The sequence below is a fragment of the Tachypleus tridentatus genome, chromosome 12 (genome assembly GCF_004210375.1).
Source record: "Tachypleus tridentatus isolate NWPU-2018 chromosome 12, ASM421037v1, whole genome shotgun sequence".
Classification (NCBI taxonomy): Eukaryota; Metazoa; Arthropoda; class Merostomata; order Xiphosura; family Limulidae; genus Tachypleus; species Tachypleus tridentatus.
Window position 1 is genome coordinate 89,633,829 of NC_134836.1, and position 25,126 is coordinate 89,658,954.

The 25,126-nt window shown below is 36.5% G+C and overlaps 1 long non-coding RNA gene across 1 annotated transcript in view; it reads right to left on the reverse strand.

Moving 5' to 3' along the window:
- LOC143233530 (uncharacterized) overlaps positions 1–24,428 on the reverse strand; it is a 44,996-nt gene extending 20,568 nt beyond the window's left edge. Inside the window, exons 1-2 of the long non-coding RNA XR_013018203.1 lie at positions 24,176–24,428; positions 884–996 (exon numbers count right to left, since the gene is read on the reverse strand). This is a non-coding gene — a long non-coding RNA (uncharacterized LOC143233530). The remainder of the gene's footprint in view (positions 1–883; positions 997–24,175) is intronic.
- Positions 24,429–25,126: the final 698 nt, after the last annotated feature.

Here is a 25,126-nt window from a genome sequence, read left to right on the forward strand (position 1 = left end):
AGCTATTCAACACACCACCACCACCACCCGCCAATGAATAATGGGATTGAACTACGGGTTATAATGTACCTATGGCGGAAAGGACGAGCATGTTTGGTAACTGGGATTCCAACCTGGATTGCGAGTCAAATGCCATGACCACCAGGCTATGTCAGAACAAATGATGCAAGAGAACATTTGTGCTCTACTCATCTTGGGCATCGAACCCTAACTTTAAGAGTCGTAGTTTAGAAAACTAAAAATAGTCCATTTCAAATTTCAAAAATAATGATATATATATAAAACGTTAAACAGCTGAGAAGTGTGTTAAAAAACAACACATCACTGCTTTTAATAAGTAAAATAAAGTTAACTCCACATTACTGGAACAAACTAAATTTTATAAAGATATTTCAACAAGGCTAATAGTTTCGACACATACACGTTCTTTTCAGTTGTAAAAGTCTTTTGTTTGTTTTTTAATTTCGCGCAAAGCTACACAAGAGCTATCTGCTATAGCCGTCTCTAACTTAATATTGAAAGACTAGAGGGAGGACAGCTAGTTACCATAACCAACTGCAAACTCTTGGGTTACTTTTTTACCGCCGAACAATGGAATTCTCCGTCACATTATAACGTCCTCACGAACATGTTTGGTGTGCCTGGGATTCAAATTCGCGAATTTACGAGTCGCGCGCCCTAACTACCTAACCATGCTGGGTTATAAGTCTTTTGATAGAATATAGTGGTATAGAACTCTGCTTTTCTCTCTCTTCTTTTGTTATTTCTAACAGTGACATTGCATTATCTTTCGTGGCAACCAGGTATCTTTTTGATCTAAAACCAGAGAAATTGATACTGATTTATTTTTAGCGTAAAACTATACCATAGGTTATTTACTTACAGTCTATCGCAGGAATCGAACTGCGGATATTAGCATTATAAGTCCGGAAAGTTTCCGCTGACACACCAGAGGGGGGGATCACGGGCAATGCAAGTAATTTGATATCCAGTTATCTATTTGATAAGAAAAATATCATGATAAATGTACATATATAAAAAAACCTAACGTGGTAACTAGATAACAAGACACGAGAACGATAATTCACTATTTAATATTAATCTAAAAATGATATAGTGAAATAATGATTGGATAGGAAGTTCACGAGATACCAAATATTGGTGGTTTAAGAAAGTAGTATGGTAGCTAGACATTCAACAAAAACTTGATAATAAAATGTAACCTTAGTACCATATAATGTCTAAGTATAAAAATATACTAGGAATCAGCCAGTAAAATGATGAGAAAGTAGTCTGAGGCTTTTTAGAGGTGGATTAAAAAATGACCTGCTTAATACGTTGAAGTTAATATAAAAGTAACCTGAGGGTCAAGCAGTGGACGATGAAAAATTATAACTTGCTAACTTATAGCGCCATCACGAAATTAACCTGAAAGTTTCGAGAACATGAAACAATATGCTAAAAGTCAGAGTGAGGAGAAAAACTAACCACAGAGTGATGAATAAAAATGTAATCGTATAGTTAGTAATACAGCTGTGAATAAGAAATAAATTTCTAGCCACATAGTGATGGAGAAGCAGAGAGTCAGAAAGTGAAACATAGGAAAAAACCTGAGAGTCAGTCAGAGTGAGAACTAGACAGTTGTTGATGAAAGAAGTGTAACGTGGTAACCACATATTCACGAACAAAAAAGTTAACCTAAGAGTTAACTTATGGTGTTAAAATTAATAGGAGGGACACAAAAGAAACTTGATAGAAGCACGAGAGGGGGATAATAAAGTAACCTAGTGGACCACACAGTGGTGGTTGAGGCTGGAACCTGATAAAAGCACGAGAAGGGGATAATAAAGTAATATAGTGGACCACAAAGTGGTGGATGAGATTGGAACCTCATAGAAGCACGAGAAGGGGATAATAAAGTAATCTAGTGGACCATGCAGTGGTAATTGAGGTTGAAACGTGATAGACGCAGGGGACTGAGGGGGATAATGAAGTAATCTAATGGACCACACAGTGGTGGATAATAGTGTAACCTAAAGGATAACACTTGATACGCAGTTGGGTGTAATAGTAGAATTACTTAGACATACACAGGAAGAGGAAGTTATTGAAAACCGAGTTGCGAGTGGATAACTGAGTATTTGAAGCGATAAAAAAGTTTATTTTTCGTTTTCCGCCAACAAAATCTCATCAACTTACTTCATGAGTAATGATTTTATGAAGAAATAAACAGAACACTTCCTCAAGTTAACGATAACTTTGAATTTAGTATTTTCACGTATAACAGGTGAACAATTTTTTTGCTTTTGCTGATTACCATTTAATTCACCCAAAAGTTTTCGAAGAACACGAAGCCTGACCTGTTCGTTATACAAAAGTGGGAGTGAGTGTCGCTGAGCGCGTGTGTGCCCGAGAGCTTCACGAATGAAATACATCTCGTATGCTGTATTACTTGTTTCACTTCTCGTGTGGTTGTTAGAAAAAGCCTAGATCTATGCTTAATGTTACGTTTTACAACACAAACGTTATTCAAGTTATATATTAGATCATTACCAGGGGCGTAGATCCTGGGGGGGGATGGAGGTATACATCCCTCCCTCATTTTAGGTGGGGGGTATGGTGCATACAATCATATCCCCTACAGTTTGGTCTGTTGCATCACAGGCCTACAAATTGTGTGTTTGTACTTGTGATTCTCGTATTCTTACCAATCGAATTACATAATTAGGCCTAGATGTAGGCTTTTTCAGTAGCCGAAATGTACGTCTTTAATATAGGCGTGCTTCTAAGCTTTTCGATCTAAGCGATAGTTCATAAATAGCAGTCAGTAGGCCTAAGTATACATGCAAGTATCGTGGCAACAAGATTACTCTGTGACTGCATGTTTACAGCTTTCAGTTTCACGCAATCAGAGATTACCAATTTGCAAATTGAACGTCCACATAAGTGGTTGCAAAATTCATCCTCCCCATCGGGTGTAAAAAAACCTACGCCCCTGATTATTCATTACAACTAGTGGGAAGTAAAGAGCATTACATAAGAAAATAAATCACCGACTGGTGTTCAGCTTAAAATATGAAATATAAGAAAAAAATTAATACGAGTTAAACTCTCTGAGAAATTCACAACAATCTGTCCATATTTATCTGAGTGTGGTTAATTTACTGATATCACATATCCCGGTAAAATTTGAAAAGCATAATTAAACGCAGGTGGCAGAGTAAATAGACGATGTCTCATCTGACCGCTAGATGGCGAGAGTTTGAACTACTTTCACTTCACCTAGTTGTGTCGTTCTTCACACGTTTTTCGTCCAGCGCTTCACAACAGACCCAACTAAACGTTCAGATTGTTCGTTCCTCCTATCAGGATTTTTCTTCTTCTGTTTTTAACTAAAAGATTTATGAACACACACCTGCTCTGTCTATTGTTACCCACCGCCACACGTTCTTCGTCCATTGGCAAACGTAGAAAGGTGTTTCTATAGTTACTGAGAAGGCCCGCGTTTGTTATGCGCAGAAGAAAGGAGTCATAACCACAATAAGTAGCTTCAGTTTTGTTTCTTCAGTGGAAGTTCGCTTTCAGACTCGTAGTTCCTTTACGATCCTCTTGATACATCATTCTCAAACTAAAGTTTGTAACAAACATCTTAAAATAAACTAAAACTTCTTACAATTTAAACAGCAAGTGAAACTTTCTAACTCATATTTCTATTCCGGTGTGGCGAAAATGGAACAAAATTTTTTTTAGCATATACAATGTTTTTTGGATTTATTTTCTAGTTTTAAAGACCGACAAAGTCTAATCTAAATGACACAAATCAGTTACTCAGATGTTACTTTTGAACTTTTAAATCGGTACGATGTAATAAAATGACAACCACCACTAGGTTTTATTTTAGGTGTACTATAAGAGCGACAGTCAACTCCTCGGTATGGATGTTCGATGGTAGGGTACTGATGACCGGCTGTCTTATTCTGAACAACAGTTCAAAATTAGGGATGGCGACAAATAGTCTAATAATGAACATAAGAATAAAAAAAAAGAACAAAAAATACAACCCACTATTTTGATCTAAATGTTTTTTTTGTTTGTTTGTTTTGAATTTCGCACAAAACTACTCAAGGGCTATCTGCGCTAGCCGTCCGTAATTTAGCAGTGTAAGACTAGAGGGAAGGCAGCTAGTTATCACCACCCACTGCCAACTCTTAGGCTACTCTTTTACCAACGAATAGTGAGATTGAGCGTCACATATTATAATTTCCCCATGGCTGAAAGGGCGAACATGTTTGGCGCGACCGCGATTTGAACCCGCGACCCTCGGATCACGAGTCGAACGCCTTAACACACTTGGCCATGCCGGGCTTTGATCTGAAACTTAAACTAACGCAAAGCATGGTTTTGTTTTTAAAACTTCATTTGATACGTATTACGGCTCTGATCTCAGAATTTCAACACATAAAAACTAGGGTTTTGATCTTATACATTTGACTGATAAAAATCAAACTTCTGGTTTGAGAATGTCAACTCATACGTTGGTGGTCTAAGTCAAATATAAAAAAATCACTTTTTAATGCATGACTGTATATATTAATGTTATTTATTAGAGAGAAAATATGGAAATAAATTCACTGAATCTGCTCTGAGTAATGATAAAAATATTATATAAATTAATATCATTCTGGTTGATCTACTTTAAAAGGAGACCTGCGTGTTACTAAACCAAATTTTTGTTGGTACTAATTTTAAAATTTAAACTTGAAGCAAAAAAGTTAGGTTAAAAAATGAAAACCAAATAGAAATATCCAAAAACCGGGTTTCGATACTCGCGGTGGGCATAGCACAGATAGCCTCTTGCGTAGCTTTGCTCTTAACTTCAAACGAACAAACTAAAATTAACTAAACAGATGGCCTCGTACGGCCAAGTTGGTAGGGCGCTTGACTCGCAATCTGAAGGTCACGGGTTCGAATATTTGTCACATCAAATATGATAGCCTTTTTGGCCGTGGGGGGGGGTTATAACATAACGGCCAACCCCACTATTCGTTGGTAAAAGAGTGACCCAAGAGTTGACGGTAGGTGGTGATGACTAGCTGGCTTCCCTCTAGTCTTACTTTGGTAAATTAGGGACGGCTACACAGATAGCCCTCGTGTATCTTTGCCCGAAATTCAAAACATGAACAAAACTGGAAACCAGATATCCTGTTACAGTTCAATGTCTCATTCCCCGAAAGCTGCCTGAAAGGATCACCTATTTTAATCACTCTACAATAGTGTGTTTGCTGTCAGTCAGACAGCAAACACTAAAATGATGTCACATAAGGGACGCTTAACGGTGCAATTCATTCTGTCTTGACGACAGCAAAACGTGCGCACGCCATGAATCATGAGAAGAATTATGTACTTTATAGGCTACAACATAGTACGACATATGAACTTTAAAATCAAGGAATAAAAACATTTGTTGCTCTTAATTGTGGTTTTATTTACTCTCGAAAGAGAACTCTTTCGGGAACCTTGCAAAAGTACTTCTAGTACGTTTTCAAAATTTCAGATAACTGTTTTAATGAAATCTATCTATCTGTAACTAACGGATATATTTAAAGAAGACAGTTGGATATTTCAGCAAGTGGAGAGCTATTCGACGATCCGAGATGAATTGTAAATATATAAGTATATTACTATACACTTACACTGATACAGGGACAACTCATGTCAACATTCACAACACACACAGGTGTTCATCCTGTTGATTTTAGGCTGAATCGGAATTAAATCCAGTGTTCAAAGACGCAACTGCTCGGCACATTTGTGTTTAAACAGTTAAAACATATTTCACAAAATCAGTTGTCTTCCATTGCTAAATTAAAGACGGCTATGGCAGATTATTATGTATTTTAATGACAATAACCCTTTAATGTCTAGTTTAATTATTACTGTTGTGATCTTAGGGTAAATAAATAAAAAAAACATAACATTGCAAATCTTAACCTAGTTCCTCTGACTACAAACAATAACTTATTGGATGAGTGCTATTCTACATGAAAACATAATTATGAAGAATAAATTGGAATTATAAATGAAAACTTATTCCAGTTCCCTTTGTGCGACGTTTCGAACAAACGGCCGTGTTACAACACACGTTGAACGGTGACAAAAATACTGATAAAAACATTTTTGAACTTATTACGTAATTATTAACAAGAATATAGGGGAAAATAATTATAACAATAATCTAGGGATATAATTATGAAAAGGAGAAGACGAACGCATAGGGAAGGGTAAAGAGGGAAATTTAACGAGGAATAAACGTAAGGTTTGTTTGTTTTTTGAATTTCGCGCAAAGCTACACGAAGACTATCTGCGCTAGCCATCTCTAGAGGGAAAGCAGCTACTCATCACTATCCAACGCCGACTATTGGGCTGTTCCTTTACCAATGAATAGTGGGATTGACCGTGACATTATAACGCCCCCACTGCTGAAAGGGTGAGCGTATTTGGTGTGACAAGGATTCGAACCCACAATCCTCGAATTAGTAGTGGAGCGTCTTAATCACCTGGCCATGCCGGGCCGATCCAGTCTGTAGATGGTTGTGGGTTTTTCTTTTTTATATGATATCAGGCAGCGAGTTACATTGTTGTAAAAATCCTACCATCTCATAAGTTTGAAGAGAATGTCTTGATCTTCGGATATAAGCGACTCAGTCTTGTGAGCTGCCCTTTAAGAACGGCAGCCTTGGAAAGCTTGTTTATTTGTTTTTGAATTTCGCACAAAGCTACTCGAGGGCTATCTGCGCTAGCCGTCCCTAATTTAGCAGTGTAAAACTAGAGGGAAGGCAGCTAGTCATCACCACCCACGGACAACTCTTGGGCTACTCTTTTACCAACGAATAGTGGGATTGACCGTAATATTATAACGCCCCCACGGCTGAAAGGGCGGCCTTGGAAAGAACGATAGTTTAGTTAAGCATGACAATTAGTGTCTTTGTAGTATACGATGGTTTGAAGATAATAGGATGAAATGTTGATGCCAATGTCCAAAAATGAGGCTTTGTTTGTGAATTTCTCGTAAAGATACACAAGGTCTATCTGCGCTAGCTGTATAATTTAGCAGTATAAGACTAGAAGGAAGGCAGCTCGTCACTACCATCCACCGCTAACCCTTGGGCTAATTTTTTACCAATGAATATTGGGACTGACCGTCACATTATAACACCACCGCGGCTGAAGTGGCGAACATGTTTGGTGTGACGGGGATTCGAGCCTGCGACTCTCAGATTGCGAGTCGAGCGCCCTGACCACCTGCTCATGTCTCGGCAGAAATGAGGTAGTGGTATCGGAAATGTGGTAAGTGCACTTAAAGGCTGGGTGGAGTTGTTGGACAAATCTATAAACTACTATACTTGGGTTTTGGTACATGTAACAATAACTAAGATATGGTTAGTGATTTGGGAAAATGTCATGAAAAGTGATATAAAGGTGTTCCTCGAGGATAACAAGTTGAAAAGCGAGGGAAGGACCCATTTTTGTACCCATGAAAATTCCGATAAGTTGCTGATAAGGTTTGACAGTTGAATTCGAAGGTATTTATTGTGAGAACTAATTATATGAGTTGAAGGAAGGTTTCAGTGGTAGGAAATTTAACACCTTGTTTGTTCAAAAAATAGTTTAAATATGGAATGGCGTCATTGCAAGGAATAACAGTGTGTAGGGATTATATATCTATGGTAAAGTTACGGGTTTTGAATGATGAAAGTCTTTAAGACGGTTTAGAACATCGATGATGTCTAATCTAGGAGGGGTTAGGTGTGTTTTGAATTTCGCTCAAAGCTGCACGAGGTCTATTTGTGCTAGCACTCTCTAATTTAATATGTAATACTAGAGAGAAGACAGAAAGTCATCACCGCCCATCGTGAACTTTTGGGATATTCTTTTACCAACGAATAGTGAATTCATCGTCACATTATAACACCCCCACAGCTGAAAGGAAGAACATGTTTGGGTGTCGGGGCTTCGAACTCGCGACTCTCAGGATGCTGCAAGTTGGTTACGAGTTTAAAATTTCGCTAGTAAAATGTGGAACCACTTTCAAACCAAAGTGTTGTCGTTAGGAAAACCGGAAAAGGTAGGTAAACATCCATATAACAATGGAGGTTAAAGCTATCTGTATTATCGCGCACCGTACCGTTGACTACCTGCTCCGACATTGATTCAGATGCTCGCTGTCGTAACTGGCATATTTTTGGTGTGCATGTGTTTAGAAACATACTTCACAATTTTGTATGTGAAAATATGGACCACTATGTGGAGCAATATTCCTATAGTGGACGAACCATATTTTGTTATTGCTTTCCAGCACCGCATGAACTAACTTCAAGTGTTTATTAAACTCATTTAACTGAAAACATTTACTTTTAGAAATAACACTCTCAAAGTATGTTAAAATTTTCACTAAGAATCGAAACACTGATATTAAACCGAGAAACGAGCCTTACTTATCGCTCAGAACAATGGATGAACGCTCCGTGTGCTACGAAGCAGCAAATTCAATCGCTCTGCATTGGAGAGGATTTTAGCTGAGGTAAGAGATTCGACTGCAGGACATGTAAGTACCCTGTTCGATATTACAGGGACTTGATGTAGAGTTAGGGATCCATAGATGGATCGTGTCAATGTTTCTACAGTTTTTATTTATTTTAGTGCACCTTTTCTAATGTTTTAGTTGTATAATAATGTGTTTGTTGAAGAAATGCAATATCATTATTTCTTTTTTGTTTGTTTTCGATTTTCGCGCAAAGCTACACAAGGGCTATCTGCACTAGCCGTCCCTAATTTTGCAGTGTAACACTAGAGGGAAGACAGCTAGTCATCACCACCTGCCACCAACTCTTGGACTACTCTTTTTACCAACGAATAGTGGAATTGACCGTTACATTATAACGCCCCCACGGCTGAAAGGGCGAGCATGTTTGGTGCGACGGGGATTCGAACCCGCGACCCTCAGATTACGATTCGAACGCCTTATCCCACCTGGCCATGCCGGGCTGAAATGTAATATGAAATACATAATCTGCTTTTCGTGATGGTCTATTCAAAGACTTTGAAATATGATATAATGGTAAACACGGTTTGTTTGCACTGTTGAATTTCGCGCAAAACTATTCGAGGGCTCTCTGCGTCAGACATCCATAATTTTGACGTGATAAACTAGTGGAAAGGCACTTTGTCAACACCATCCATCACCATATTCTTTGCTCCATAAACTCTTTAAATAAACTGCGAATTGAGAGAGCAAATTCTTCTCTGTTATCCATTCGCAAGTTTAAGCTTTAAGGATTAGAGGATTTGTCAACAAATTCGAGAGGATTGCTTTTAATCTGTCTTTTTATTGTTGTCATAAGAAACCGAGTCCTTTCCGACAAGGTTTGGTTAATTATACTTGTTTTCTGTTGCTAAAACCTGTTATTTTTATTCTTAACATGAATTATTTTTCATGGTTGATAAAGAGCACATCACGTGGTACAAAACGTTTTCACTATTACCTCGAAAGCCGGGCAACAAATAGTTGCCCAGTTGTCATAGCATCACTAAGAGTATATGTGTTATGTTGTTATTAGAAAAGTGTGTATTTTATACGTTCAATTAGTATGATGTTTGACGTGATGATGAGCTGTTATATTTTGAAAGTCAGATAATTTCTAACATTTATTGATTTTTAAAACGAGAACGAAATTTTAAACGTTAAGATTCATATGCAAATAGAAGATACATTTATCATGTGATAGTCCTAACTGGCAAATTGCAGTAAAATTGAAAACAGAAAAAGAGGTAGAATAAATCAGTCAATGACTTGTGAATTCGAGCAACAGATCGTTTGTTGCTCTCATAACCAATCATTAATTTTTCTTTATTATTTTTATTTTAAATGACACAATTAAAGCAATCTGTTGCCCTCATAACCAGTCAGTAACATTTCTTTGTTATTTTTATTTAAAATGACACTATTAAAGCAGCAAACTGTTACCGTATGGTCTTAATTAACGAAGAAACACGATTGTCATTGACCACTACCGTCCCTCCCTCTATTTTTGACAATGCAACTGACCCAAATTCCTAAAGATTAGCAGTGGAAAGTAAAAGCGTATTTCTTAATCCTTGTAATCGTCACTCATTTACCAATAATTCTAAATTCAAAAATCCGTAGCAATAACAAAAAAAAAAAGACATAATTATGAAATATAACTGAATAAACATTTAACGTTTTACCAGTTAAGAACCATCAAAAATGATTATACGAATAATAAAGCTGTTTATTTATATTGCTGTTAATACAAAGCTACACAATAGGCTATCTGTGCTCTGTCAACCGTGACTGTTAAAATCCAATTTTTAGTGTTGTAAGCCCTTAAACATACCTGAGCCATAGGCGGGCAATAATAAAGTGGAGAAATGTTTACCGACTTATTAATATGTCAAAACTATTTTAAAATATTTACAATAAATTTAATTATAATAAAATGAAGAAAAAAAAGGCTAAATAGAAGATACACATTCATAACGTAGTAGCCACTTTGGACATTTAAGTTGTGAATTAAGACTTGAAGAGTATCTAGTCACAAAAATTGAGTTTTATATTAATAAATATCACCAATTTCGTAAAGTTAATATTTAGTTAGTTTTCCTATTAATATCTACAAACAACTTCAATGAAATAATTTTCTTTTTGCATAATTATCTTTAAATATACTCTGTTTTTATGCTTGTATCAGGCAGACGGCAGCACTGTCAACTTAGGGATAGCAAAGATTGTTAATTGGTACCTTAAATATCTTCTCAGTAGATCCTCAGAACTTTGCAATACTAAACATTTTATAAAAATATCCATGTAATAACTGAGTCACAAGTTCTGTGAATGTTTATAAATATCTTAATAAGAGTGTGAATTTCTTGTTCTTCTTACTGCTGTTTCTTTTTTATTACATAATAATTCAAGAACCAAAACAATGGTGTCCACAGTGTTACCAAGGTGACATAGTTTCAAATGGAGAATATGCGCTTATAAATTGTATTAATTATTGATAATTTAAAAAAATATATAGTGTAAACGATGTTTTCCTTACCCCTTGAAGTTAGCTTTCTTACAAGAATTTTATGTTCCTTTAAAAACTAAAATACAGAGTGAAACAGAAATTACCCGCCAATAAACAATAAGTATAACAATTGGAACCTCATTATATTTAGAATTTGGTTATAAATATAACATTTCCATATCTGTTGAAACACTGCCTTAAAAACAACAACAAACAAATAAAAACTTTTCAAAAAAGGAACTAAGTGTAGGGATAGCTAATATCAAGCCTTAAGAAACAATACAAACAAGATAGTATTACGTATCGTCCCTACATAATACCAGAGGAAAGGATTAACACATAGTAATACACATATAAGTATTTAACAACAGTTTAGTTTAATTTATTATATTTTTATCTGTTAACATTCTACTACACTGTGTGCCTGTGATATTATGTAAGGATGATACAAATGTCATCTCTACTATCTTGTATACATTGTTTGTGAAGGATTGATACTAGCTATGTCTATAGCTATTCCCTTTTTGAAAAATTTTCTACTTGTTTAATTGTAATTTTCATTTTATCTACTCTGTACAAACAGGAAGTGGGCATAAAAGTTAAGGCATGAATAATTAATTAAATTTATAAAATCTTTGCAATGAGCCTTTGAAAACAATTTAGATACTTTTTATTATTATTAAGTTACCTGTTCTACACCTAGGGGATATATAGCCCCCCTCTGAACATGAAATAGGGATTGATTCCGACGCCATCCCTTATATGCCACTCACTCCTACGATTTTCTAAGGATACATTTCGGTTTGGTGATAATCGGTCCAACGGTTATTTTAGTTATAAGCGGACAAAGACTTTTTCAAATCATACTTTTAGATATGAGATTTGGTATTTTATGACAGTAATAATGTAACTTCTCATTTTTAAAATTAAAATCGTCTTCCAGATTGGGTGATTATAAAATATCAATTATATAACTGAACTGCAAAGAAGAGGGAAACCTCAATAGCCACAACAATTTAAATTGTTCTAGATAGGATTAGAGTAAATTAATGTACTATACTTTTTGTCCCCCTTTTTATTATCGAAATTTTTGAGCAATAGCAATACCAGCGTGGGTCGTGCTCTTACACTATTCGATTTTATCACTCATCAGGACTCTTACCAGCCTACCCTCAAATTGAAATTCCTTCAGGCAGGATTAGAAAAAATTACCCCACGAGACCTTGGGCATGGTCAAATAGATCAGTAGATGTGGTTTGACTTCCTGAGCCCAAAATTATAACTAAATCTCAAACAATCAAGAGATGAGCTAAAAGTGTCTACTTGAAAACTCAAGAGTTATTATATGAGCCATTGTGCCGCGGCTAAAAGTAAAATATTTTCTTTGTTTGAAATCTGTTTTAAACCATCTTGTCTTTAAAAGCGCCATTTACTGTGACCAATGAAAATTATAAAATACATTCGCGCTGACTTGTGGAAAACTGCAAAAAATCACAAAGCTCAGATATAGCTTGATCAGGCCACCCGCTAGTGCAGCGGTATGTCTCCGGATTTACAACGCTAAAATCAGGGGTTCGATTCCCCTCGGTGGGCTGAGCAGATAGCCCTTTGTGGCTTTGCTATAAGAAAAACACACAAGCTTGATCAGTTTATTTCACTTCAGTCTCTCATTCTTTAATAATTAAAATCTGTCTCTCTGTCTATCTGTTACTTTGTGTGTGTATCTAAGCGATAAAGGGCTGTCTTACAAAGGCATGACATTGAATGTTGGACAGGAAGCTTGACTCACAGTCTGTAGCTTGCGGATTCAAATTCTCGCGACCGAATATACTCACCCTTTCAGTCGTGGGTCCGTTATAAAACAACAATCAATCCCACTATTAATTGGTAAAGTTTCTTTGTTTTGTTTGTTTTTGAATTTCGCACAAAGCTACTCGAGGGCTATCTGCGCTAGCCGTCTCTAATTTAGCAGTGTAAAACTAGAGGGAAGGCAGCTAGTCATCACCACCCACGGACAACTCTTGGGCTACTCTTTTACCAACGAATAGTGGGATTGACCGTAACATATAACGCCCCCACGGCTGAAAAGGCGAGCATGTTTGGCGCGAGGGGGATGCGAACCCGCGACCCTCAGATTACGAGTCGCACGCCTTAACACGCTTGGCCATGCCGGGCTAACTGATAAACACGTAGTCTAATAGTTCCCTCTACTCTATGTCTGCTAAATTAGGGACGACCAATATGGATATTGACCTCGAGTAGCTTTGCTCGGAATTCAAACTAAAGAAACGAACGAACTGCCTAAGAAATATTCTGAGAGTTATCGATTATATATACGGAAAGCGAACAACAGCGATCGAAGTTTTCGAAATAAGATAAGTACAAGGTGTTCAAGACACCAAACCTCACGCAGTAAGTTTGTTTTCTTTGCTTACATATTGGTGGACGTGTCTAGAAATGGTGAAAAAATAAAGTAGCGGAGGAGTTGGAGGTATTTCAGTTCCCGTAAACCCATTGGGTGGTGGCTCACGTGCATGATTGGTTTGTTTGGTTAGTTTTGAATTTCGCACAAAACTACACGAGGTATATCTGCGCTGGCCGTCCCTAATTTAGCAGTGTAAAACTAGAAGGAAGGTAGCTAGTCATCACCACCCACCGCCAACTCTTGGGCTATTCTTTTACCACCAACGAATAGTGGAATTGACTGTAACATTATAACGCCCCCACGACTGAAAGGCCAGACATGCTTGGTGTGACAGGGATTCGAACCCGCGACCCTCACATTACGAGTCGAGCGCCCTAACCACCTGACCATGCTAGGCTCTAGCGTGAGATAATTACAATCTTCGAGACAGACGTTTCACGCAAACGTAGGATGTTGAACCACCGAAAACAAAAAACTAGACTTTTTACAGAAGAGTTAAACTTACATCAAAAGCTTAAATTAGAAATTACTATCTAACGCAGTATTACTTTTATTAGAAACGTTACAATCGATAATAAAAAAACATTAAAGATATTCAAATAAAAGTTCGAGTGGGATAACTACTATCGAGAATGATGGCAGACGCTATATGACTGAAGATACCGTTTTATTGATGCGATACACTAATAACTGTCGGCTTTGTAAGGTTAGCTAAGGTTTCTGTGAAGGCACCTAGCAGCAGCTTCAGAATATGTTTTCCAAACTAAAAGAGCAAAAGTTTAAGAACAGGCTTGAGCAGGGGCAAGAGGCAATACAATCCACTGTTTACCATCTGTTCCCGTAAGTTGCACCGGCACGTGGTCGTCACGCGTTTACGCTTGCTGTTTCCTTGCAAAATACACTCTTCGCGAGTTTCCAGTGTTCTTCAGGTGCCTACTAATAGGCACCTGCGGGGCAGGTGCAGAAATGAGCTTGGGTATAGCGGGAGTCACACACCGTGGCCTTACGTAGTTGACAGGCTCTGGTTGGAAGTTCACCGAAAAAAAATGTAGCTTCAACTATTAATTATACAAGGAGTCATCTGAAATATTTTTATTTTGTTGTAATAAACAGATATATTTAAATTCTAAGAAATTATGGGTGAGAGCAAACAAGAACATGTGATACACATCACATTGCTTTATCTACAGACGAGGATCTTTCGCCTAATGCTAGGCCTTGTCAGGCCTACTGGAATGTGACAGACATACTAGTTGCCTAGGCCTTATTTATATCATCAAACTTCATGAGCAATGACTGTTGCGGTGTGAATTATATTAAGTAAATAAATTGTAATTATTATAAAATTTTACTTAAGTAATTTACAAATCAGATTTCACGTCATACCAAACATACTCGCCCTTTCAGCCGTGGGGGCGTTATAATGTGACGGTCAACCCCACTATTCGTTGGTAAAAAAGTAGCCCAAGAGTTGCGGTGGGTGGTGATGACTAGCTGCCTTTCCTCTAGTCTCACACTGCTAAATTAGGGACGGCCAATGCAGATAGCCCATATGTAGCTTTGCGCGAAATTCAAAACAAACAATTCAGATTTAAGGTTATGAGTTCAGTATATTTTATGTTTTACGACCGATTATAATTATTTATTTAATATTTATTATTATTATTTATTTAAATTAAATTTATTATATCTGAGAAGAACTGGCGAACCAGCAAACGAATCTCATTGTTTCCAAAATGGGGCATCTAACTGCAGCATCAGGGGAAGAAAACTACATTAGTGATTATACGAACTTCTCAGTGAAAACATGTCAGCCACACTACATCTGTGTTATCCAGTGTCGACGAGGCATTTCGCCTGATACCAGAACTCATCAGGCTGGCTGAGATGCAAGAGACACAGTGCTCATAAAGAAAACGTGCGTTTACCTTAAATTGAACTTATAAACGATCAAGCTATAAAAGATTTTGATGGCAAGTTTAACCAATCAGATTTGTACATCTTAACTTTCAACTTATAAACGGCTAGGCTGTGAAAGATTTTGATGGTAAATTTAAGTATTCTAGAGCTGTTTTTACTCAGAAGTTATTGAAAAATCAAACAGATTTATGCTTCTCTTAGATGGAGATGACGTTTCAGTTTTTGTCCTGATTTCCCATTAATATCCGCAAAGGCACCAGGTGGCTCCTCACAGGAAGGGTAAACTGTAGCTCATTCAATATCGAACCAGAAAAGTTTTGATTGATTTCACAACTCTTAAACAAAACATATATATTTACAAAACATTTTCCAAATTTTGAAAGAAACGACCTCTTGGTATGTTAACCCTCAAATTACCGGTTTGTTGTTATACCATTCATCACACATTGTATTATACTGAATAGTTTTAGTGTTAGTTGTAATAACATTTAACAGAACTAACAAAATAAACTGGGTGAAACAAGTCACCCATTTCTCTTTAAAAATCCCTTCCTGCACTAATTAGTAGGTTTAATTTCAATAATGACTGTATTTTTATTTCCATGTTTTGTGACTGCTATTGAAGGCTCTATAACCGAGAGGACGGTGAGGCAGGGAAAATTTCCCATGAACGCTCTCGGCGGCCTCGCCTCTGACCAACATAATGATGGGCCCACAGCAACATATGTATAAATAATAAACATGAAATGTGCCTAAAAAGCCGATGGGGTCCATATGTGGCCACATCGATAATCTAAGGGCTAAAAAACAGGTTCCACTTTCGTGTGAAGCATATTAATTACGTTGTCACAAAGACATATTTATGTGTTCGTAGCACTAGACGTAACTCCAAAGGATAAAAAAAGAATACATGTTGCAGAAACCACGACAACAAAAATAACTACCACAGACTAACCCTCTGTCAACATGTTGCAGAAACTACAACAATATAACAATTAATATTGAATGTTACACCACCATAAACAAATTTGTTTGAGAATATTAATAGCTATTAGTTGCGTTGTTGTAAAGAAATGTATATAAAATAGCAAACAAACGACGTTGGTTCTCTGATGTGGACACACTTGAAGAACCTATAGTGAAAAACACGAACAGTAAACCACACAGTTACTCTGCGCTGAACACGTGTGAGGAAAACGTAATAAAGATAGTAATTACTACAGGTTAGTTCTCTGCAAAACCGCCGCAGGAAACGTATTACCGTGTGGAGTTCGTTTTGCTGTAAACAGGTTTACAGTGTTGTCCTTACACAGATGAATACTAATTACTGTAAGGAAACCCTATTCTAAACACATTATTAAACACATAAGAACTCACAAGAGAAAGAGCTACGAACTGAGGCACTTTTATTCCATTGTACCTGATATTTGTATACGCCAACTGTTACTTCATTGTTTGTTCGTTTTTTTCTCACCGGTTAGAGACAAAGATTTATGGCAGAAGGAACAGATTTGAAATACAAGGTATTTCTAAGTGATGCTGCCTTATCATAAAAACTAACCTATTCTCACGTTATTTCATTACCTGACTAATCACTTCGCTTCGTTGTGGGCAGCACTAGTCGTTTGACTGGAAACGAACCCCGCTCCTCTCTGATTCACTTATCTTTCTGTTACCATGGAAACCGCCATATCCCTATCGCCTCTAATATGGGCAATAGTAACATGGCAACAATAAGTTCCAAACAGTGAAAGATGCCTGGCTGGCTGTGAGTTAAATTAGTGGAGGTCGAAACAACTGCATATTGTATTATAATAATGTTCTGTGACTGGTATATTTCAGCACGAAGAACTATTACCCTATCTTACACGACGAATTATTACATTATCCTATAACAAATACAATATTTCAGCACGAAGAACTATTACCCTATCTTATACGACGAATTATTACATTATCCTATAACAAATACAATATTTCAGCACGAAGAACTATTACCCTATCTTATACGACGAATTATTACCGTATCCTATAACAAATACCATATTTCAGCACGAAGAACTATCACCCTATCTTACACGACTAATTATTACCGTATCCTATAACAAATACCATATTTCAGCACGAAGAACTATCACCCTATCTTACACGACGAATTATTACCGTATCCTATAACAAATACAATATTTCAGCACGAAGAACTATCACCCTATCTTACACGACTAATTATTACCGTATCCTATAACAAATACAATATTTCAGCACGAAGAACTATTACCCTATCTTACACGACTAATTATTACCGTATCCTATAACAAATACAATATTTCAGCACGAAGAACTATCACCCTATCTTACACGACGAATTATTACCGTATCCTATAACAAATACAATATTTCAGCACGAAGAACTATCACCCTATCTTACACGACTAATGATTACCGTATCCTATAACAAATACCATATTTCAGCACGAAAAACTATTACCTTATCTTACACGACTAATTATTACCGTATCCTATAACAAATACCATATTTCAGCACGAAAAACTATTACCCTATCTTACACGACTAATTATTACCGTATCCTATAACAAATACAACATTTCAGCACGAAGAACTATCACCCTATCTTACACGACTAATTATTACCGTATCCTATAGCAAATACAACATTTCAGAACGAAGAACTATTACCCTATCTTACACGACGAATTATCACCATATCCTATAACAAATACAATATTTCACTCGGAAGAATCATTACCGTATCCTATGCAACCTGCAATATTTACAATAAAGAATTATTACGATATCCTATGAAGAATTATTAGAGTGTTTTATGCCCAGTAGGAAATTACATGAAGAAACATCACAATGTTTGCCCAGTTCCAAGAAAAATGAACAGTAGGTATCCGTCTAGAGTAATGTTGAATTTAAGGGTGATTTCTCCTGTGTCAAAACAATATCTTCTTGAAGTACAGTATTTTTCATACTGTTGAATTTAAAGTTGAATTCAACCCCGTTGGAAAATTCTGGATTCATCACTGGAGTAGTTTAACAAATACAGTTGTGTTACTGTTCTAACAAATCACCACTGTTGGTTTCCGGGTTTTAGAACTGTATTGTGAGCTTAGAACATTAAATAACTTTAATAAACAGTTTATTAAGTACGTTTCTGAACAGCTAGCTTTACCTGTAACTCCATTACGGCTCAAAAACTTAGAGAACTGAAGACAATCGAAAGAAACTAATTATTGGACCTGTCTCTGGACTTTCTGAACTTACAAGTAGATGTCTGCAGCGCGAAAGCCGAATATCAAGGCCTGGTGTTGTTAGGACTTGATTTATGTCGGTATAATGACAGACTCTGTACATTTGAAGAGGAAAACAAAAGAACTCTAGCGACAAGCAAATTTCCTGGAAAAATATCTTCAGCTCACAACACTAGATCTCACGACTTCGAGAACCTGCGTTCAAAAGAGACGTGTGAGTTTTAAGTCACACGTGATCCGTTTCGTAGCCTCCAATTATCCTGGCCATTAATCTCTATAGAAACGTAGTAACGTTAGAGACTGGCCTAACGTCTGTAAACTGTAGTTGTTGGGTGAGCTTCTTTATACACTGTGTAATAAATACGTTCTCAGTTATTTAAGTGGCATGAATTTCGTTTTCGTGATCAGAAACTTTTTTTTTTCACCAGAGCGATGATTCTGAAACTTTGAGAAATTAGACATCGTTAGTTTTGTAGTACATGTCTGGGACTTTAAAGAGGAGAATTAGTAAGAAATGTGTCTTTTGGGTTGAAGAATTCCTCTTTTAAAAACTATCTCGATCGCTCCTATTGTCAACGCCCTGGCATGGCCAAGTGGTTAAGGTGTTCGACTCGTAATCCGAGGGTCGTGGGTTCGAATCCCCGCCACATCAAACGTGCTCGCCCTTTCAGCCATGGGGGCGTTATAATGTTACGGTCAATTCCACTATTCGTTGGCAATAGAGTAGCCCAAAAGTCGGGGGTGGGTGGTGATGACTAGCTGCCTTCCTTCTAGTCATACACTGCTAAATTAGGGACGGCTAGGGCAGATAGTCCTCGTGTAGCTTTGCGCGAAATCCTAAACAAACAAACCTATTGCCAACAATATTAGTTTCACGTATTCTCTTCTGAGTTTCCATACACACATAATATTCCCATATACGTCAGCAATTTAATATCAAAAATAAAACGTGAAAAAGAAGATGCCATAAAAACGTAAGTACCCTCCTCCCACAAAAAAAGCGATTCATGAATATTATTTCAATGAATAGTTCTTTGCATGTGATTTGTGCCGGAAGTGGTCCATCATGAGGCACGTGTCAGAAGTGCGAGCACGTGCTGTCTATAGTGTCATCTTCCCAACGTAAACTTCGTGTTAAACAAGCAGTTTGCCTTGGGGCTTTACTAAAAATAGTTAACCGTTTGAAAGACGTAGTCTGATTCAACACACTTGAAAACGGTGACACACATATGTTGACTTGACACGCACACAAACATATATAAGAGATTTGTATTTCTGATACATATATCTATAAAACAAATTACACGTGTAATATATATATATATATTCACAGCAGATGTATTTACTACATATAAGCCAGCACAAAATATTCCGTCTACATATAAGCAATTTCTTTATATATATATATAAAACCGCGATAGTACTGCGTGTATTACGTTGGTGTTTCCGATAGGAAATAATTATTCAAACGCATAGGTGGCACTCAAACCAGAGTCATAAACAATTAACGACTGTAACTAAATGATTTATTTATTATGGATACAGTACATTAATATATAACAGAAAAGCGAATAATATCTAAAATCTCACATTTGCTTTAACCCTACCATAAGTTAATCAACGTGTGATTGTGAAATACTGTTCCAACCATTCTGTTTTATTCCCCACAACCGAACTAAGTTGTTTTGTTACCGTTTGAAGTTTGTAGTTTCCATATACGCCCCCACAACTTAATAATATTCTTACTAGGACTCTATACGGGCCAAACCTTCAGCCTTTTTTTTGCATATCGTTTCCCCGCATTTTCTGTTTACTTGGGATTACTGTCTCGCTGGAAGGCGAATTCTTGGCTAACAAGCCTTGATTCTGAAAGGGTGATATTGACCTCCCAGCAGTCATGGTGCCACACATTTTGTGTAGCTCGTTTACACCACTGGGACGAGAGTATACTGTAGATTTATATTAACCGTGATCACTCTCATCAAACCATTTATTGTGGACTGTTGCCAACCAATATGAATTTGGAGTCATCTATAAAAAAAACACACCTTCAGCTTTGCTCCACCCCTTGTGTGAAGACTGATGTACCTATACGTCTTTGGGTTTGGTTATATCTCCTAAATGGTAGTTTTGAACAGATACACACTTATTAGTGTTCTGGTGATAATAATCACACCTGTACTTGTAGCTAGGGTATTGGATACCTTGAATTACTTGGCACCACGTTTGAATAGTTTGAACTTTCTACTAGAGCATGTTGGCTTCACGTACACCCTCTTGGGAGTTTTCATGCAATACCTACTGAAACATGATATTTCGCCTCATTATATCACGTGGGGTGGCCTTCACCAGGCCAAAACATCGACTTCTATATGTTTGTAATGTAGTCCTTAACCACACTACTGCCGGGAATAGTATGATTGTCTGTATTTCTACACACATCATGATGACGTGGCGCAGTTTGATTAGATGGTATGACAGTTAATCGCAATAAAAATTATTAAGATTATTCTGGTGCGATCGTGTAATATGTACGTAATTATTTCCAATACTGTACCTTTGTGTAGAACACTATAAACGCTGATATACGTGCTTTCCTTATCACACACATTCCATTTGCTACTGCTTTCAAAGTGTGCATCTCGTCGAAGATACTAAATAATGATAATTCTCGTAAAAACATTTTGCGCTGCTCGGAAACTGAGGCCAAAGGAATTGAATACTAAGTTATGTGATAACATGAGGTTTGTTGACTGACTGCTCAACAAACCTTGCTTCTGAAGCAGTGATATTATGTGTAAGGAAGTAGTTGTACGTGCCAGCAGTTACAGTGCCAACTTTTGTGAATGTTTTGTATAAATAGTTTTTATATTATGATATAATACAACAAACCTTATTACTTACAGGCATAGATATATATATCATAAACACTTGTTAGCGGTTTGAGTTATTATCAAAAACACAAATTCACGGAAGTTCTTTACGCAGTTTAAATATTAGTGTTTTAAGTTTCTTTGTTTTTTGTTTTGCAATTACTTGTTCAGAGGACGCTTTAAATCAAGACAACTGTTCCAACATGTTTCAGAGGGGCTAGTTGAGCTTAACCTTTAAAATTTGTAACATGTTTTCCTTCCATTAACTACTGGTAAGATTCCGTATCTCATTATATTTCATAGTTTTACCTGTTAGAAAATCCTGTTTAAAGAGCTGATTAAAAAAAGGGTTAACTCAATAATTTTTCATGTAGAAGACACGGGAAACCCAAGCGGTAATTAATGTAATTAATTACAACATTGATAGCATTCCAGTTTAGTTTTATTTTGACTCACAGCAGTACTTTTATTTATTTTCTCCAAGAATTCGGGATTAATAATTTTAATGAAACACGCGTTAGTGATATAGAAGATATCGTTTAGAAATAGGCTTGCTATATTGATTTTGATTCGTTTAGAATGATATAAACCGTATTGAATACCTGATGTGGCATTTTCTGGATTAAAATAAAGATTTTCTCTGTGCTTCTGATAAAATTTAGTTCTTCTAGGATAAGCAGACGATCGTTGTAATTACGGGGGTTTCTTTGTAGTTACTCAATATAATCAAGTGTGCTCGCACACATTTAGAAAGGACGTTTTTCTTTAATCTTCCTTTTCTCCGAGAGAGTTTATGAAAAGTTTTTTTTTTTTACATCGAAACTCACTCTTGTTATAAATGCCGGTTTTCTTGTGACAACGAGGCTTTAGTGTTTGACCATAAAAATGTCGCATTGTCATGAAGTTCCTGGTGTTTTATCTGAGGGAAATGTAATTTTCACGCATTGATCTTTATGGTTCAGGAGAGGAAAAGTCGTAAATTATCGCAGTAATAACGTGTCCTTGCTAACAGCCTATAAAATACACACTTTTAAGATACTCTGTTGTGCTCGGATTGGTTCATCGTGATCAAAATTGTTAGTTATTGCCCATTTCTGGTATAATTTGTTTTATATAGATATTCAGGTCCCAGAATATTAGTTATTTAGCACCAGAGGTGTTGTATGTTCTTCTTGATGTCAAAAATAAGTGTTTTACGCCCCTATTTTAATTTGACGATTCTGGCATTCCGAGTGATTAGTTTGAATAGGATTCAACTAGATAGAGAGTGAACGTTAGGTACTCTTCCCTGGATTCAACTAACACCAAATAGAGAGTAAAATGTAAGGTACTCTTCCCTAAATTCAACCAACGTTAGGTACTCTACCTTGTTTGGAGATCTTTAAGTTGGTATGAAAATCAAAATCCTGTGTGGATTTGCTTCGAATGTCTGAGCCATTTCTAATCCATTATGATACCTATATGTATATAGCAGTATATATGACTGTTACTGCTGGCTTATAAATGAAGTATATTTTTCCGAGTTAATACAAATAAAATCTAGAAATTCTTAGTGTTTAGATACATACCATATAGAAATGAGGGTAAAATTATGTTCCAGGTGTTTAGGTAGTGTTAAGTGGAATGTAATAACACACGATGGTAAGTTTCTGTTTAACAGTAATTCAGAAACCAAGTTTTGATACCTGTGGTGGAGAGAGCAGAGATAGCATATTGTGTAGATTTATGCTTAATTTAATCAAACAAATAGCGTTAACGTTGAAGTTTATCTAATCGTAAGCGCTGATGTCAACAGTTACTAATAAAAATATCCATCCATAAAACTTGAATTTGATAATTAGAACAAAGATATACTTTCCAGTCTGATGTTTTTACCAGCTCCGAAATGTAATTGATTCATCAGATGTAATGTCAATTAATTCATTCCAGTTCAGGTAATTGTCAGTGTAGACATTAATAACGTAAGGAATATCCGACATTTCTAATGTCAAATTAGTTACCCGCAATTTATTTAACCCTTAATGTATTTAGACGAATAAAATGTGCTATATTCATTGTTGATATTAATATCTTTCTCATATTTTTCTTTAGACAGTAATAATGACTAGTCTTATAGTTTCTTACTAAGCCTAGAAATGAATCAGCTGGAACATCAAAGATAAAGGTGGGAGTGAACTGTTTTGATCAGTGACATGAACACTACAAGAATTAAAGGGGGTAATTCGCACTTATGGCTAAAGTCCTTAGTGAGAAATAAAAACAATATTTAACCTTGATATTTCTTACTAATAGGCTGTAATCGGCTCAAATCTGTAATATATTTTATTTACTTTATAAATTATCAGTGAATATTCTCCTTCTTAGTAAAAACAGAGAATAATGTATTTACAATAAATTTGTACTTTTCCTTTTCATGTTGTCTATAAGTTTATTTGACACAATGTAAAAGAACCTTCCAGCCTCCAACGCTATAAAGATATTAAGTTTGTCCGTGTATCTCAGGAGTCTGCGTGAGAACTTATTACAGTTTAGGAACTTATAAAACAGATTCATATCGGTAACATAAAAGTTTTAAAATGAGCGTGCCTTACCACAGTGACGAGTTACCGTTCCAGTGTTGACGAGTAACTAACACTACACACCAAACGTTCCTTTCGAATCACCAAAACTCTTTGCACCCTCTTCTCCAAATCGCGGTGCGCATTCCGTGTCTGCAGCTGACCGATCCTCTTATCCTCACGCGTCGCTCCCTGCCCTGTTCTCCGGGATATTTTTGCTACCAGGTGGCACTACTAGCAAACATGTACATTGCACGAGATACGACCTCTCAAACAGTGATTGGTACGCTCTGTCATTCTGCGCTCGTCCTCTTCTGATTGGTTCAATCCTTTTTCGTTCTCACTGAACATAGATTACAGAAAAAAGCAACTATTCGAGATAGTCAAAATTAATAAGGAAAACCCTGAAATCAGCTGTTAATATGAAAATGATTTTCATTTAAATACTTTAATTGTACAGTTTCATAAACAGAGTTTAAAAAGAGGTGATGTGAGTTCGTTTAAAGACCAGTGTCTTTTCTAAGATAACATGAGGCACAACTCCACATTATTTCAATAATTACCTATTAGAAATCATGGCGAACTTCTTACAACTAATTAGTGCTAAAATTACACATTTTTTTCGTAACGGAGTCACGCTCAGCAACAATTTTCCTTCAGATCTTTCTTTGCTCAAGAGAGTCATGCTTTCTCTCTTCGAAACCGTTAACTCTGACACGATCGACTTCATTCACAAGACTGCAGCTCGAAGGTCATAAATGTCACTGTAAGTGGACATCAGAGAGGTCAGTAATAGGCCGGGTGAAAAAGTTATTACCCAATCTGGCCAAGCCAACTCGGTAATAACAAGACCTAGTCCACGTTCTCACGACTTATGCCTTAGTTTTATAACAGAGGATACAAGGATGACTAGAGTTTGATACAAACAAAACTTTTCACCGATACGGAACTAGAAAATAGGCTAAGCCACCAATCGTTTACTGG